The sequence below is a fragment of the Haliotis rubra genome, unplaced genomic scaffold, assembly GCF_003918875.1.
Source record: "Haliotis rubra isolate DU_JTF1 unplaced genomic scaffold, ASM391887v1 Scf270, whole genome shotgun sequence".
NCBI classification, from domain to species: domain Eukaryota; kingdom Metazoa; phylum Mollusca; class Gastropoda; order Lepetellida; family Haliotidae; genus Haliotis; species Haliotis rubra.
The window spans coordinates 1303151-1319697 of record NW_025766781.1 but is presented as its reverse complement, the minus strand read 5'-3'; the positions used below and the strand labels follow the sequence as shown (position 1 = coordinate 1319697).

General features: G+C 40.5%; 1 long non-coding RNA gene across 1 annotated transcript; it reads left to right on the top strand.

Annotated features, from left to right (window-relative positions):
- The first annotated feature begins 1900 nt into the window (after window positions 1-1900).
- LOC124280652 lies at window positions 1901-5121 on the top strand. The gene is made up of 3 exons (XR_006899734.1): window positions 1901-2060; window positions 3627-4908; window positions 5092-5121. It is a non-coding gene; the product is annotated as an uncharacterized LOC124280652 (long non-coding RNA).
- The last annotated feature ends 11426 nt before the right edge of the window (window positions 5122-16547 follow it).

The following is a 16547-nucleotide window of genomic DNA, read 5'->3' as shown; positions in this document are numbered from 1 at the left end:
TCTGCCAAATGATGTCAGTAGGGCATCAATTTAGCTCAATACCTCTATTGAGTGTGTCTGTGTATGTGTTTACACATAATCTACAGTCAGGTTGTTCCATACGTTCCTTATCGTGTTAAACAAGTCCTCTTTTGTCCTCATGTCCACTGTTCTGTTGTGGATGGCTCTTTCATTTCCAGCCAAATATGTTCAATGATGTATAAATCCAGTGACTGTGTAGGCCAAGTCAGACACTTATAAACTTAATATTGCTCTCTTATTTGTATTCACCAATGATACAGGCCCGATCTAAAAGTGCTAAAGTTCCTACACCATGCACAGAGAAACAACTCGCACACCATAACAGACACCAGCTACCGTCGTAATGGTACACATTGCGGGCAGTTGACTTCGTCGGCCTTTCTCCCAATGTATACATCTGTGCATAAAATAAGCACCACCCCGTATTTTTACCACTTAATTTTGTCTTAAATGAAATTCTAAACTCTTTCCAAAAAATAACCTTTATAATGTAATAGAGCAAGCATTTAACATTTCAAAAACGAAAACATCATTGAAATTACCAATGCATGTATTTAAATTAGGATAATTGCCTATATTAAAAACAGGTGTTTTTCTGTCCTAAAACAAGGTACCTTATTTTGAAAAGTGAAAGTAATAATTGATTGTTGTGTGGCCTATAAATTCGTTATTTATTATGAATGGATGAAGGTTTGTGAACTAAGATTTAGGAAAAGATACAGTCAAACTAAAAAAAAGGAAAATTTTAAAATGCAGTAAAAATTGCTTTACAAACAAAACAAACAGATTTTAGCTGTAATTAGTATGCGGCAAGGAGAAGTTTTTATTCATTACAAAAAACCTCAAAATCATAAAAAAAAATTATTCCAAAATCTTATTAATGTGGCCTTTTTCAGTTTTTGTCAATTATCAATCTGAATTATTGGAAAAAGGTCTGAATCTTTGACATTCGGGTTCTTCCTGATTAGGCATAATTAAAGCTTACTTGATGTGAAAATGTCATCTTAGTATATAACACAATTGTTATTTTTAGTCAAAACTTAATTTAATTGTGTAGTTTGAGCAGGAGAGGAATAGTTATTTTGGGTAAAAATTCAGTCCCATCACATTTTCATCAACATATTCTTTCATAAAGAAAGGAGAAGGTTATGGCATTTGTAAAACTGTCAGTGGATAAAGCATTTTTAACTACAGATTAAATTGATGGCTATACCCTAACCTATCTGTACCATCACATCTTATTTTCAAAAGAGGGTGGTGCTTAATTAATGCATAGGTGTATATAACGGTTACTTATGTCGAATACTATTTGACTTTCATCCGTAAAAATTACAGAATTCCAGTTACCGTCCACATTCTATGTGCTTACACCACACTTCTTACGATATATTGCTCGCTCAACCATATTCTCTTCAACAATATTTTAATAAAACCTTAATTATACAAATTTCTCGGTACATGTCTCCCAGACACAGGGTGTTCACATTCTCAGTATTTTTGGTACTAATGACAGTTTAAATTGAAGTGTGATTATTTTTCACTATTCAAAAAAGCGAAGTCCTGTCCATGTTTGACGACGTCCTTTTCGAGGCCGACCTTCCTTCAACACTTCTGGTCACACGAAATTATTCAACAACACTGTGAATGTTAGTCCTAGGAATAACAATCTGGCAATTTCACTTAATTACTGTGCTTCCTGATTGAATCAAACAACTAGTTGGTTGGTGTGGGTGTCGAATTTTAAATATATATTTGCAACCAATCTGGACAGGCAATAAACGCACCGAGAGCAGACGACAATTGTAATTTATCACGTGATAGTCACGTGCCCAAACTACACCATCGCTTTGTGTGCATTACGTAGAACTCTGACGGCGCTGAACGAACAAAGATAGCAGAAACCGACATGAATAAAGTGTTCCAACACACTATAGAGAGGACTTGAAGCATAACCCTCACTGTACACAGTATACACAGCGGTGCACACCAGGAAAGACGACGTAGAGGAGAAACATATATAGCCATTACCCTTTAGCTAGGTAAGGAAAGTTCTAATGCACGCCAAAATACGCATAACACTTGAGGTCACTGACTCTCTCTCTCTCTCTCTCTCTCTCTCTCTCTCTCTCTCTCTCTCTCTCTCTCTCTCTCTCTCTCTCTCTCTCTCTCTCTCTCTCTCTCTCTCTCTCTCTCTCTCTCTCTCTCTCTCTCTCTCTCTCTCTCTCTCTCTGTGTCTTTGTTTGGGTGTGTATGTATGTTGGTGTCGGTGTGTATGCGTGGCTGTTTCTCTGTTGCTGTGTCCGGATGTGTATTTCTGGTAACAGCTCAATAGAAATATCCCAGCCATCCTGAGGACAAAACAGTCAGCGAGTCTATGTGCACCGTCTGTGTCGGTGTTTGTGCGTATATCCTCGGAGTGGGCTCGGAGTAGGATTTCCCACACCTCCATGCCCTCACTCCCGACCCTGTACATATGAATGCAGTAATGTCACATCGAGTCCATAGACGAATGTGATGTAATGTGATATTTCCCTATACAGCAGAAATCAAAACATGCCATGTTTGAATAGAGTCTATAGTCCGTTTGGCTCAAAAGCGTACCGATGAATTGCAATCTAACTCGAAAACTAATAAACATAAAATACTCAATGAAAAGCTGATCATAATCAAAACATCATACCCACTCTGTGAGGTTTTTGCAGAATTGTTGTCCTAAAAATATAAAAGTTGTTTAACAAACTATCATTAAAATATTGACACAGTTCACTATTTGTTACGAGGGAGGAGTGTAGAGAAAGGGACAGCCAGGTGTTCGAGAACGGATGGAGACGGCACAGCACAGGTTAATGAATAAATAACTTAGCATCGATCTACGCAATTGGGAACCGATGACATGTGTCAACCAAGTCAGCGATCCTGACCACCCGATCCCGTTAGTCGCCTCTTACGACAAGCATGGGTTCATGAAGGCCATTTCTAACCCGGATTTTCACGGGTTGTGTGCATGTATGTGTGAGAGTGTGCGTATACATGTATATATGAGTGACTGTGTGCCCGCGAGTGTGAACATACTCGTGTGTGTGTGTGTCTCTCTCTCTGTGTGTGTGTGTGTGTTAGTGTTGTTGTTGTTTTTTGTGTGTGTGTGTGTGTGTGTGTGAGTGAGAGAGAGAGAGTGAGAGAGACTACATGTGAATACGTGCGTGTGTGAGTGTTTATGTCGGGTTATGAGTGTCTGTGCACTTGTTTGTGGGTGGGTGAGTGCGTGCGTGCGTGCGTGCGTGCGTGTGTGCGTGTGTATGTGACCATCGTCTTTTGAGAATCGTGACTGGAAGCAGAGAAGCGATCAACCTGGTCACCTAATCCTTATTGGAAATTAATTGGCCTGTTTCAACAGTACGATACAAGTGCGCCATTATATTGTACATATTATATACAATTCAATACAACGTCATATCTCGACTCATAAATCTATGATAAACTATAGAGTTACGACAGGTTACGAACGCTTTGAGGATCTGGACGCAATTTTGTAAAATCGTAATTAATTTGTACATTGAACATACAAGTGTTTTATTACATGATAATTCACTGATCTTCTCCTTCAGAAGGAACTAAATGGCGCCAAAAGCAAGAACTCCGAATATCCAGATGTTACATGGACTGAAAATTCGAAGTTTTTTGGCCTCTAAAATGATGTACGAACAGTCAACCAGATACAATAACTATGCTTTTTGGGCAGTGATGGTAGCTAGTGGTCTTATGGGCTTAGCTGCTGCTAACCTATGCGAGAATCTCCCCTTGGGTGATGATCAGAACAAATGGGTTTCAGCATCTAAGATGCTCATCGGAGTGGTCTCTGGATTTACAGTCTCCTTTCAAACTGGCAAAGTCTTTCTCATTGATTACTTTGAAAAAAAACAAGGAATCTATAACGAAACAGCATCAAGTTGGCAAAAGCTGGAATTGGACATTGAATTATTTCTTAACTCTATCGAGATCACAACCACAGACAGAGATATCAGAGAGTTTACAAGTGAATGTATAAAACAACGAGATGTTATATGCTCCAAGTCCAAACCAGAGGAAGACATTTATCAGAAATACCATAATAACCCCGATTTAGTGATCAAGAAGTATCAGAAAAAACACACTGTCATTGCGTACATTCTACAAACACTTGATCGGGAGGAAGAAGCAAAAAGAGAAGAACGTCAAGAAGAAGATCAAGAAGATGAATATGACCTGGTTTGTTGGGCTTGTCTTCCCTTTGGTGTATATTATCATATTTTGTACCATCCGATCAAATTCTTTATGCAGTATGTCAACGAAAGTCGATGTAATTACCACCGTGAACATTTCATTTAAGAATGTAAACAGGATGTTGTGATTCTCTATTCAAATGAGTGAGCTGGCTTCAGACAAGACAATTTATTCAGTATAAAGGCCACGAGCCCACACTTTGAAGTACATTGCTGTGCTCAAGTTACGCAACTCTACTCAGCTAATTGCGGTACCTTGAGACGACTGAAACCCATACCACCGTTTCCCTATTTACGCTTATGGTACCTGGATTGCATGGGTTATCTCCCAAAACTTAGACAGCCAGATCTTAGACACTAATGAAGGGGATTAATTAAGACAACACCTATGGCTGAAATGGAAAAGTCCTAATTAGTGTTCCCTGCTGAGTAGACATAGCTTGTATTGATAAGTAAATGATATGAACTGTACACGGGTGATTAAGTTAAAGATGCATGATATTTTTTCATTTGAAAATCTCCTCACAAGATTAAAAGGGTCAACTGTTTTGATACCTTAAGTGGAGTACCTATGAAATAAATAAAACAATTGAAACTGTAATGTATGTGTAAACTCAATTCTTTGAAGGTCATTAGACTGACTGACTGACTGAGTTTGGTTTTACGCCGCTTTTAGCAATATTCCAGCAACATCACGGCGGGGGACACCAGAAATGGGCTTCACACAGTGTACCCATATGGGGATTCGAACCCGGGTCTTCGGTGTGACGAGCCAACACTTTAACCATTAGGCTACCCCACCGCCCCCAAGGGCATTAGAAGTGGAATGCATAAGAAAAGCAAGACTTATGAATGTAAACTTCTTTATTGTGAATAACACGACGTTTCGGAGATTAAGGAGTAAGCATGCACTCCGAAACGTCGTGTTATTCACAATAAAGAAGTTTACATCCATAAATCTTGCCTTTCTTATGTGTAAACTGTTGTAATAATCTCATTACATTCTTTTGTTTAATGTCAGATATAAAAAGTCATGCCCCAGATTAGGTCTTTATGGCAATATAGCTGGACTTTGAAAGGTAGAATTTGTTACTGGGCAGAAGGGTATACCTCAAGTTCTTCTTAACGGGTATCTGTACAACAGAAACAACGTAAAGCACACACACATTGTGTATCAGGCTAACGGATAAATGCAGTGCTTAATGTGCCAGGAATGTACATGATCAGTGATAATGATAATCATGAATATTCATCAGTGGGCGGAGGCTATATGACCACGTCACACGTGTTTCCTACGCACCACTTCTCACTTAAACACGGAAGTGCCTCTACTTCTGCTGAGTCGTGTCAGGTTGAATAGCGTGCAACGAGGGTACATTTCTTGCTGTACAACATAATATAAACAGCCTTATGCTTTCCTTCTTTATTGCTGTTTAAATAATTGTGGAAAATATATCAATATCCAAATGTTTGTTAAAAGTTCAATAGTGATTTGTGTAAGCAATGGTGGCATTAGAGCATATGGGAACTATATTCTCATCATGTTTACCATAGCTGTTCTGTCTTGGAAAATGAATAATGGGAATGGTGTATTAGAACAGTAAATGCTCCTTTTTGTTAAAAGTATGCCATAAGTCCAGTATAGCAGCTGGTATAAGTACTATGAAGAAACACCTTAGCAAAACGCATGTAAGACCCCATCTTAACTAAAAAAATATTACATATTCATCATGCGCCTACTACTACTGCTGCTGCTGCTACTACCACTACCCTTTACATTGATTATAGTTAAATACATCTAGTGTCAGTTATGCATCATTGTATCAAAGGGTTTGACTGACACATGTCATTGTATCCCAATTGCGTAGATCGATGCTCATGCTGTTGATCACTGGATTGTCTGGTCCAGACTCGATTATTTACAGACCGTCACCTTTAATATTGCTTGGCGTGGTGTAAAACTAAACTCACTCACTTTACATTAATGAATCAATGATTTCAGTAAATGCATACAACTTTAATAAAATAAAAAAATGCCCCGTCCTGGCAGAGCCTGTTTTGTTTCCATAATGCAGACAGGGTGGTGTGTACCTGTAGAAAATTTGAGAGAGTTTGAATTCTACTCTTTTGTCACTGTGGAGAGTTGTCTGCAGGTCTCCTCCTCAGCTGATTTTGGTGTTTGGTAATCAATGCTTGCAATTGGGTGATGTGTCATGTTCTTTATCAATAAACTTGAAATACAGGTGTTCTTATACAGTATGAATGAGAACATATGTATACAGGATAGATTTAGTTTACCACAGTTTACTAAAGGTAAAACATACAAATGTGTTTATGTGATTCTTAAGACATCAGAAGTTTAAGTAAATGTTTGGTACATATTTTTAGAATATAAATAAACAGTGAAATGAGATGCAGTTGGTTATGATGCCTTGGCCTCTATCAGTATCATGCCAGTCACATCACAATCAAGGACATGCATGCATTGTCTCAAACCAATATCTGTTTCATGTGTCTGAATGTGCTATTTCTGGTACCCGATCAATAGAAATATCCCAGTGTCTGAATGTGTATTTCGTACCCGATCAATAGGAATATCCCAGACAGACATGCTGAGGACAGAATAGTCTAGTACTATATGTCTGCGTGTCTGTGTGCGTCGTCTGTGTCTGTGTTTGTGTGCATGTGCTCGGAGTGGGCTTGGGGTAGGATTTCTCAACGCTCCATACCCTTAATCCCTGCCCTGTACATATGAATGCAGTACGACATGCTCAATGTAACATCGAGTCAATAGACGAATGCAATGTAAGTTTAAACGGGTTGTTTCACGCACACCGTGTTTACCCTAAACAGCAGAAATCAATGCATGTATGTACTTACTAATGTTGTGTGGACGATTGTATGAATAGAGGACAACACAGTGATACTGATTTGAACTGACACGATGACATACAAGTGAATACGTGTGTGTGTGTGTGTGTGTGTGTGAGTGTGTGTGTGTGTGTTAATGTGTGGGACTGTGGTGAGTGAGTGATAGAGTGAGCGAGAGAGCAGAGTGTTAATGTGATTGGGGCTGTGGATGAGTGAGTGAGTGAGCGAGTGAGTTTTGTGAGTGAGCGAGCGAGCGCGTGCGTGCGAGTGGGTTTGTGGATGAGTGCGTGTGTGCTGTGTGTGTGACCGACGTCTTTGAATAATCGTGATTAGTACAGACAGAGAAGCAATCAATCTAGTCACCTAATCCGTTTTGGGTTTAATTGGCCTGTTTCAACAATTCCAGTACGAGTACGCCACTATATCATACATATACTCAGCAGCAAAAAAAACCGTCAGTACGAATTCAAAATTAGATAGGCACTGTAATCAAATCATTACAGAAATTGACATAATACGCGGATCAAAAATCTTTTTGTGTACAATATCTTGACACATCAATGAATAACATCAATGAATAACTTCAGTATCTCGTGTGACCACCACGAGCGGAAATAACTGCAGCACAGCGTCTATGCATGGAGTGCACCAATCGATTGATCAAGGCCAATGACACCTGGAACCACACTCTGAGAAGGCCTGGCGCAAGAAATCGGCTGTGTTAGACATTATTAAGTCTCCTCTGAATTTCATCCCAAAGATAATCAATTTGGGTTTAAATCAGGACTAAGGGCTGGCCACTGCATAATGTTGACACCGTTCTGCAGTAGGAAGTCCGGTGTAGCTCTGGCAGTATGGGCCCGGGCGTTATCATACTGGAAAATGTTGTTCCGGTGACGTGCGAAATGTGGTATGACGTGGGGTCTGAGAGCTTGATCAATGTAGCCCACCACTGTGATGCCGCCTCCTCTCCCTGGACCAAGGTTCCCTTAATTAACACCACAGGACCCACTCTCTGGTTCAGGCTATTCCACCCCATACCATGATGCTTGCACCTCCCCGTGAGTCTTTTTCAATAACACATGGCTGCAGTTGATTCTGCAGTAAAGCTCTCATCTGAGAACGTCAGTTCTCCATATCGTTTTAGTGTCTGCCAGCTGCAGTTGTTCACGCAGTGACCAATCCTCATGCGTACACAGAACAGTTCTCCATTGCCTGTACCGCCGTGTTGTTGCTGGAATATATAAAAGCGGCGTAAAACCTGTCAGACGTTCACGCTGATGACGAGGGGTGAGGATCGATCCACGGTAAGGTCTACGGCAATGGAGGTTCCCTCTGTTAAGACGTCGGCGTACTGTATCAGTACTGATTGGTCTTCCGTGTGTTCCCACTGTCTGGCGTGCTGTTTCGGATGCCTGCATGAAGGGATTCTGTACGTGCTGTCGCACCCCATGGCGGTCTTGTCGTCTTGTGGTCACAACAGGTCTGCCAGTACGGGGGCGATCATTTGTTGTGTTGGTGGCCCGGAAACGTTGCTGCAGCCTGTAGATGGTCCGAACTTAGACCTGGAAGTGATTGGCAACGGCTTGTGCAGTGTGGCCAGCTTCAAGTGTTCCTAGCGCCTGGTTCCTCTAAGCTGTCGTGAGTGGCGGCATCCTGCTGACGTTGAAATGTGAATGTTTCAACCAGGTTTGGGGGTGTATTTTATAGGGCTGGTCCTATTTATTCTATTTACAGTAGGTGTATATATACGCTGTATTGTTACCTACATGATTAAAGGTGCTTACACGAACGCCAACATTGAGTATGTCAACAGTGACTCATGTTCAATTCTCTGAGGGACTGAGTTTCGCGCCACTTTCAGGACCATTCCTACAATAGTTAAATGCCTTCACACACCGTTCTCATTTTGGGAATCGAACCCACGACGTTAACAACCAGACGACAAGGATATCTATGTATCCTCATAGTCTACCATTATCTCATCCCATAGTCATCATATAATTTTTTATCTCTTTGAGAACAAATCGATTGTCGTTAAAAGGGAGAGACGCCATACAAGTAGCTCCAAATGATTTTTTTTCACTTCCTAAAGAAAACAAATATGACCGTCCGAAGTTAGTTTGATTTTTACATCATATATTAATATATTGACGTCCATATATATCAAAATATTGAAATCTATATTTATTAATATCTAAAAGTCTTTACTTATTTATATCTTGAAGTTTAAATCTACTTATATATTGAAGTCCATATTTATTAATATATTGAAGTCTATATTTATTAATATATTGAAGTCTGTATTTATTAATATATTGAAGTCTATATTTATTAATATATTGAAGTCTATATTTATTAATATATTGAAGTCTATATTTATAAATATATTGAAGTCTATATTTATTAATATATTGAAGTCCATATTTATTAATATATTGAAGTCCATATTTATTTTTATATTGAACTCTATAGTTATTGATTTGATTAGCCACACTGATTCGCAACATTATCCTAAAGAGATCGGAGGAGACATCAACGAATCCTGTTACCAGTTCCAATCCAACACTATAGGGATTCTGATACCTACATGGTTCTCACAACCACATGGCGTACCATGGAATCAATGTCTAATTGTTTCCGTGCGACAATGCTGATAGAATGTTACACAATGTAAATTACATTCAGAAAACAAGCATCGCAGACTGTAGATTGATGAAACACTCACCCCTTGTTATATCTATGATCGCTGATCGCTGTTCGTAGATCGTAGAAGGTTTGTATATTGATGTAAGATTCACTTTTACAGTATTCATTCCGATCATCCATCAATTCATAATGAAGTTGTTTCCATCTACAACATTCACTTCACGAATGATATTCCAAGGAGGGAGGGAGGTTTTGAAATTGTCACAATTGTACAATCGACTCTTATGGATTCTTATGGATATGGGAAAGGTTTTGTCGCTTTTATCATGGAATATGTTATCTGAACATGCATTGTCATCCCCCCAATTTTGTTCAGTTATTCAATTTATTCGAAATCATTGAATTTCTTGAAACTCTGGCCCAAAACATATTTCATCCCCAACCAGCCTCCCAACAATTACCATTACATTGAATTGAACAATTACCATTTTGTTGGTCAATCTCAGGTAAAGATTTAGAGTGAAAAGCAAGAAAGCTGTTCATAGAGTGGCAATATACGATGCTGTACACCCAGCAGTTGATCGTCAAATGAGGGTTTCTTGAAGGGATGTAGACAGTTTGATATAAATCATCCGAGAAAACTTAATATAAAACATGCAATACTGGAAAGAATGATTTCAACTACTATTCAGGCTGGGGTTCTTAAATCTACCAACTGAGAAAAGAGCTTAAAAGGGCACCAGAGTACGAAGGAATGAGTGAGTGAGTATGGCTCAACGCCGCTTTCAAAACATTTCCAGCAATCTCACGGCTCGGGACACCAGAAATTGGCTTCACACATTGTACACATGTGGGTAGTCGAACCCGGGTCTTTGTCTTAGGCAACCCTAGAACGAAGAGAGAGACATTTGGTGCTGAGGGCCTGTTCTGCCAAATGATGTCAGTAGGGCATCAATTTAGCTCAATACCTCTATTGAGTGCGTGTGTATGTGTTTACATAAAATCTACAGTCAGGTTGACCCATACGTTCCTTATCGTGTTAAACATGTCCTCTTTTGTCCTGATGTCCACTGTGCTGTTGTGGATGGCTCTTTCATTTCCAGACAAATATGTTCAACGATGTATAAATCCAGTGACTGTGTAGGCCAAGTCAGACACTTATAAACTTAATATTGTTCTGTTATTTGTATTCATCAATGCTACAGACTCGATTAACGGGAGCATTGTGATCCTGGACACTATCATTTCCGTCGGGGAAGTGCCTTGCTAATACTGCCACAAGTATATCCGTATACTTCTGAGCATGTATATTTCCTTCTAAAAGCACTAAAGTTCCTACACCAGGCACAGAGATACAACCCGCACACCATAACTGACACCAGCTACCATCGTAATGGACATACACATTGCGTGCAGTTGATTTCTTGCGAGTGTCGAGTTCTTAATCTTTGTAACCAATCTCGGCAGACATAAAACTTACCAAACATTAAAAAATAAGACAACAACAACAACAACATCATCAAAACTCAACAGCAGACGACAATATTTGTTAACCACGTGATAATCACCTTCCCAAACTATAATATTGATGCTGTGAGCAAAATGTAATGGTGGTGCTAAACGAACAAAGTCCGCAAACATTTTTAATCAGTTAATCGCCATTGTAATCAAACACACTTTAGATATGACTGGACTCATAACCCTCATTGAACGCAGTATGCACACCGGTGCACACCAAGTGCACACCAAGAAAGGCGATCGAAGGAGAAACATATACAGCCATTACTTGAAGCTAGGTAAGAAAATTGTTTATGCATATCAAACTAAGTATTTCAATTGAGGTCACTAAACCAGATCTGTATACACGAAAAACAATTTTCTCAGTGTGTGTGTGCAAGTGTGTTTGTGTGTGTGTCTGTGTATCAGTGTCTTTGTGCGTCAATGTTTGTGCTGGTGTTGATGTGTATGCGTGTCTGTGTCTCTGTCTGTGTCTGATTGTAAATTTCTGGTTACCGTTGGTTGTTGTGTGGTGACTAATATCCCAGGCAGACATACTGAGCACAAAATAGTCTAGCTTGCGTGTCTGTGTGTGCGTTCGTCTGTGTATGTGTTTGTGTGCATGCAATCGTGTGTGTGTGCGTGTGTGTGTGCGTGTATGCGTGTGCGTATATGTTTATATATACAAATATGTGTGTATGTTTGCTGTAGTATTTCATGTTTTTGCGTGTAACTGTGCACACGTTCGTGTGTGTCCATGCGTATGCAAGTTGGTATGTGCGTGTGTTTATGTTTATGTGATTTTGTCATGCGTGTGACTGTGTGTGAGTGTGTACATGTGTGTGCAAGCATGTGTGTAAGTTGCTTTCACACCCCTTCATACAGTGTCCGAAATAGCCACTGGCCCGCTAGCCCGTGGCTAGTACAAATCCAGTCGGGTCAGTAAATCTCCACAGTCACTGGCCCGACTGGCTAGTGAAGTTTCATGGGGTCATTTCTTAAATATATCACTCTCTCCAACTTGTTAAGTTATAATACACTTTTAAATCATGAGTATGGGCTGATGAAAATGTTCATCATATTTGTAGCTTAATGATGAAATCAGTGTCTACATTCAAATGTCGGACTAGTGAATTATTCTGTGGACTAGTAACTTTCGGGCATAGCTATCCCGTCTGGCTTGCCAAATTTGGAAACTATTTCGCTCACTGCCTTCATACCCTCACTCCCCGCCCTGTACATATGAATGCAGTACGACATGCGTAATGTCACACCGAGTTAATAGACGGATGTATTGAAAGCTTAAACAGGTTGTTACACGCACACCATATTTCCTTAGACAGCAGAAATCAATACTTTCCGTGTCCTTACATGTTGTGTTGACGAGTGTATGAATAGAGTGTACACAGTGATACTCATCTTTACTGAGCAGTGACACGATGACATGTATGTGAATGTGTGTGCGTGTGTTTGTGTGTGAGTATGTATACTTCCCATCAAAAGTTTAGACTCACTAGTGTAAATGGGTGAGTGAGTGAATGAGTGAGTGAGTGAGGGAGTGAGTGAGGGAGTGAATGAGGGAGCGAGCGAGCGAGCGAGTTCTTTTAGGAATCGTGTTCGGCACAGGCAGTCCAGGGACTAGTAATTTTGTCAAGAGCAGTGATCAAACTGGTCACCTTTGACACGTTATTATACGCTTCATTATACACTAAGCTAAGCTTGTATGTGTGTGACCTTGTTCTTTTGGTGACATGCAGTTATGTCATCAGGCATACATCTCAGGACAACAGCATTGACAAAACATTAGCTTGTCATCGTACTGTTTATTTTCATATTCGTAACAATTTAAAGCTTGTCATTTATTGTTACTGCCATAAAATATTTGACACGTTATTTTACGCTTCATTATACACTAAGCTAAGCTTGTATGTATGTGGCCTCGTTGCTTTGGTGACATGCAGTTATGTCATCAGGCATACATCTCAGGACAACAGCATTGACAAAACATTAGCTTGTCATCGTACTGTTTATGGAAAGAGGTGACCACACCGTGTAAGACACCCAAATGGCAGAGAACAGCCGTGTCCCTCAGGAGAGCAAGAGGTCCTTGTGACAGGCGGTTCGTCTCACAGATCAGCCCTGATGTCCCTTAGTTTATATGCGTGTATGTGTGGTCACCTCTGGCTCCCATCAGCACCACCCCATCCTCACCCCCACCCCCAGTCCTTACTAATCAAGTACGCTATAAAATCATACATATCATACTGTTCAGTACAACGTTACATCACGACTCATTCAAGCAAACATGGCTAATAGAGTTGGGTTCCGATCCACAAAGAGTAATTCGTAAGTCTATGATAAACTATAGAGTTACGACAGGTCGTAATGGTACGAACCCTTTGTGGATGGGCACGCAGTTTAGTAAAATCACACTTTATTTGTATATTCCAGAAAGTGTTATATTACATGACAATTAATACATTACTTCTTCAGAAGGAACTAAATGGCGCCAAACGCAAGAACTGCGAATATCCAGATGTTAGATGAACTGAGAATTCGAAGTTTCTTGGCCTCTAAAATGATGTACGAAAAGTCAACCAGATACAATAACTATGCTTTTTGGGCAGTGATGGTAGTTAGTGGACTTATGGGCGTAGCTGCTGCTAATCTATGCGATTATCTCCCCGATTAAATGTCATCACACATCATCCCCATGTTGGGAATCGAACCCAAGACTTTGTCTTTAACCACCAAACTACAAGGCTATCTATGTATCCCTCAAAGTCTACCATTACTTCATACCATAGTTATCCCATAAATTGTTAAAAAAAACAATGTTCTTTTATCTCTTTGATGATAAGGCGATTGTCGTTTTAAGAAAGGGAACCATGAAATCAATGTTTGCGTGTGTCCGCGCGACAATGCAGATGGAATGTTACGCCATGTAAATACATTCAGTACACCATGCATCCCAGACTGTAGACTGACCCCTGGCACTCACCCCCTTGTCCTTTAACTGTTGTATCTATGCTGATAAGGTATAGATCGCTTTGACGGGTTCGTATATTGATGTAAGATGCACATTTACAATACTCTGTCCGACCATCCATGACAAAGATCAACTTGATGCCAATGATAATATTCACGTGACGAATCGCTTAAATGACATTCCAAGGAGGGAGGGAGGTTTTGAAATACAATATCATGGTTATATACTCTCCCGGTTATATACTCTCCCAAAAAGGAAACGCATATAGGAATTTCAACTGTATTTTTATGTTTATTTTGAAACATCTTGTAGGCTTTTTAAGTCAATGAAATATAGCGAAATTGCACACTGGGAATGCAGACTTATCCGTCTTTGTCACCAACTCGAGGAAAGTCAGTTTGAGTGTCACATGGAGACGTTGTGGCTGAAGTCAATACCTCGTGTGACCACCGTGGGCATCCAGAACTGCACGGCATCGCCTCGGCATCGAACGAATAAGTCTCAGAATCTCGTGTTGCCCAATCGCAGCCCACTCTGCCTGTAGTGCCTGTGCGAGTTGCTGAAGTGTCTGGAGCTTAGGGTTACGGCGTCGCACCCGTCTGTCCAGGGCATCCCACAGATGTTCGATCGGGTTTAAGTCCGGTGATCTTGAGGGTCAGGGGAGCACATTAATGTTGTGGGTCTGGAGGAAGTCTCTAGTGTGACGTGCTGTGTGGGGCCTGGCATTGTCCTGTTGAAACAACTCCCTCTTTCGTCACAGTACCGTTGAGCTGTCAGGTTGCCCTGGATCATCACCAAATCACTTCTCCTACGGCAGGTGATGGCTCCCCACATCATGACACTTTCCCAGCCGAATCTGTCCACCTGGGGAACGCAAGCGTCGGCGAAACGTTCACGTCGACGCCTGTACACCCGCTTTCTTCCATCGCGTCGTTCCAATAGAAATCGTGATTCATCACTGAACCAGATTCTACGCCAATTCGGTAGGTTCCAGGCCTGATGGTTGGTGCACCATTGAACTCGATGTCGACGATGTTGTTGTCGAATCACAGGGCCAACATACGGTCTTCTGGCACGTAAACCAGCCTCTCTCAACCTGTTCCTGACGGTCTGTGCAGAAAGCCTCCTCAATCCGGGTATTTGTCGAGCGGTACTGGTCGCCGTAGCTGTTCGATGACGCAGGTGATGTACCGGGATGTAGCGATTCTGCGCCGCAGTGGTCGCTCGAGGTCGCCCACTACGAGGGGCATCTGCTAATGCATTCTGCCTGCGATATCTCTCCCAGAGCCGTGAAATGGTGCTTTGGTGAACATTCATGTGTCGGGCAACTGTACGTCGAGACTGGCCAGCTTCAAGCAAACCAATGGCGATATGACGGTTGGCTTCACTTAAACGTAGCATTTAGCGTTCGTCAACAATATTCCAAATACAGTGAACAATCGACAGACAGCGATCAACCATTTATACCCATCATTGAGACTATCTGATCCCCAACTTTCACGTGCATTGCATGTGAATTGTGTATTCTGTGACACTACACGCCGAAATTGAAAATCATGCTGTTCAAGACGGGTATTTTACGGATGGTGCGTTTTGTTGTGATGTTTCAAGACATAAACACCATAGGAGACACCATAAACAGAGCAAAACCTTTTGTAAGATTTGTCCCAATTGTTGTCAATCTCAGGTAATGATTTAGACTGAAAAGCAAGAAAGGAGTTCATAGAGTGGCAATATACAATGTAATACACCCAGCCAGTTGATCGTCAAGTGAAGGTTTCCTAGAGGGAAGTGGCTAGGCATTCAATATAAATCATTCGAAGAAACTTTATTAAACATGAATTACTGGACAGAATGATCTCATCTAACTCTTCACGTGTTTTTTTTTAAATCTAGCAATTGAGAGATGAGTTTGAAAGGACGTCATCGTAAGGAGGCGTGTTGGTTGGTTGGTTGTTTGCATGTAAAACATTATCTGATCAAGCTAATAAGGCACTGTGGCCGATCAAGACATTTATAAGATAATGTGATATGTCACTCTCAGAAGGATTTTATATTTTTGATAACCAGATTGTTCCAGTTCTAACATATGGTGCTGAGAAATGTATTAAATACTGGCTAAGATTATTAAGAATGCATCGTAAATCTCTGACCTGTGAAAAATATTTATCATTGAACATAAGTCATAAGTGCAAGCGTCTGTTCACATTATTTAGATCAGGATGTAATGCACTAGGTATCACATATATTAGAAGAGTTAT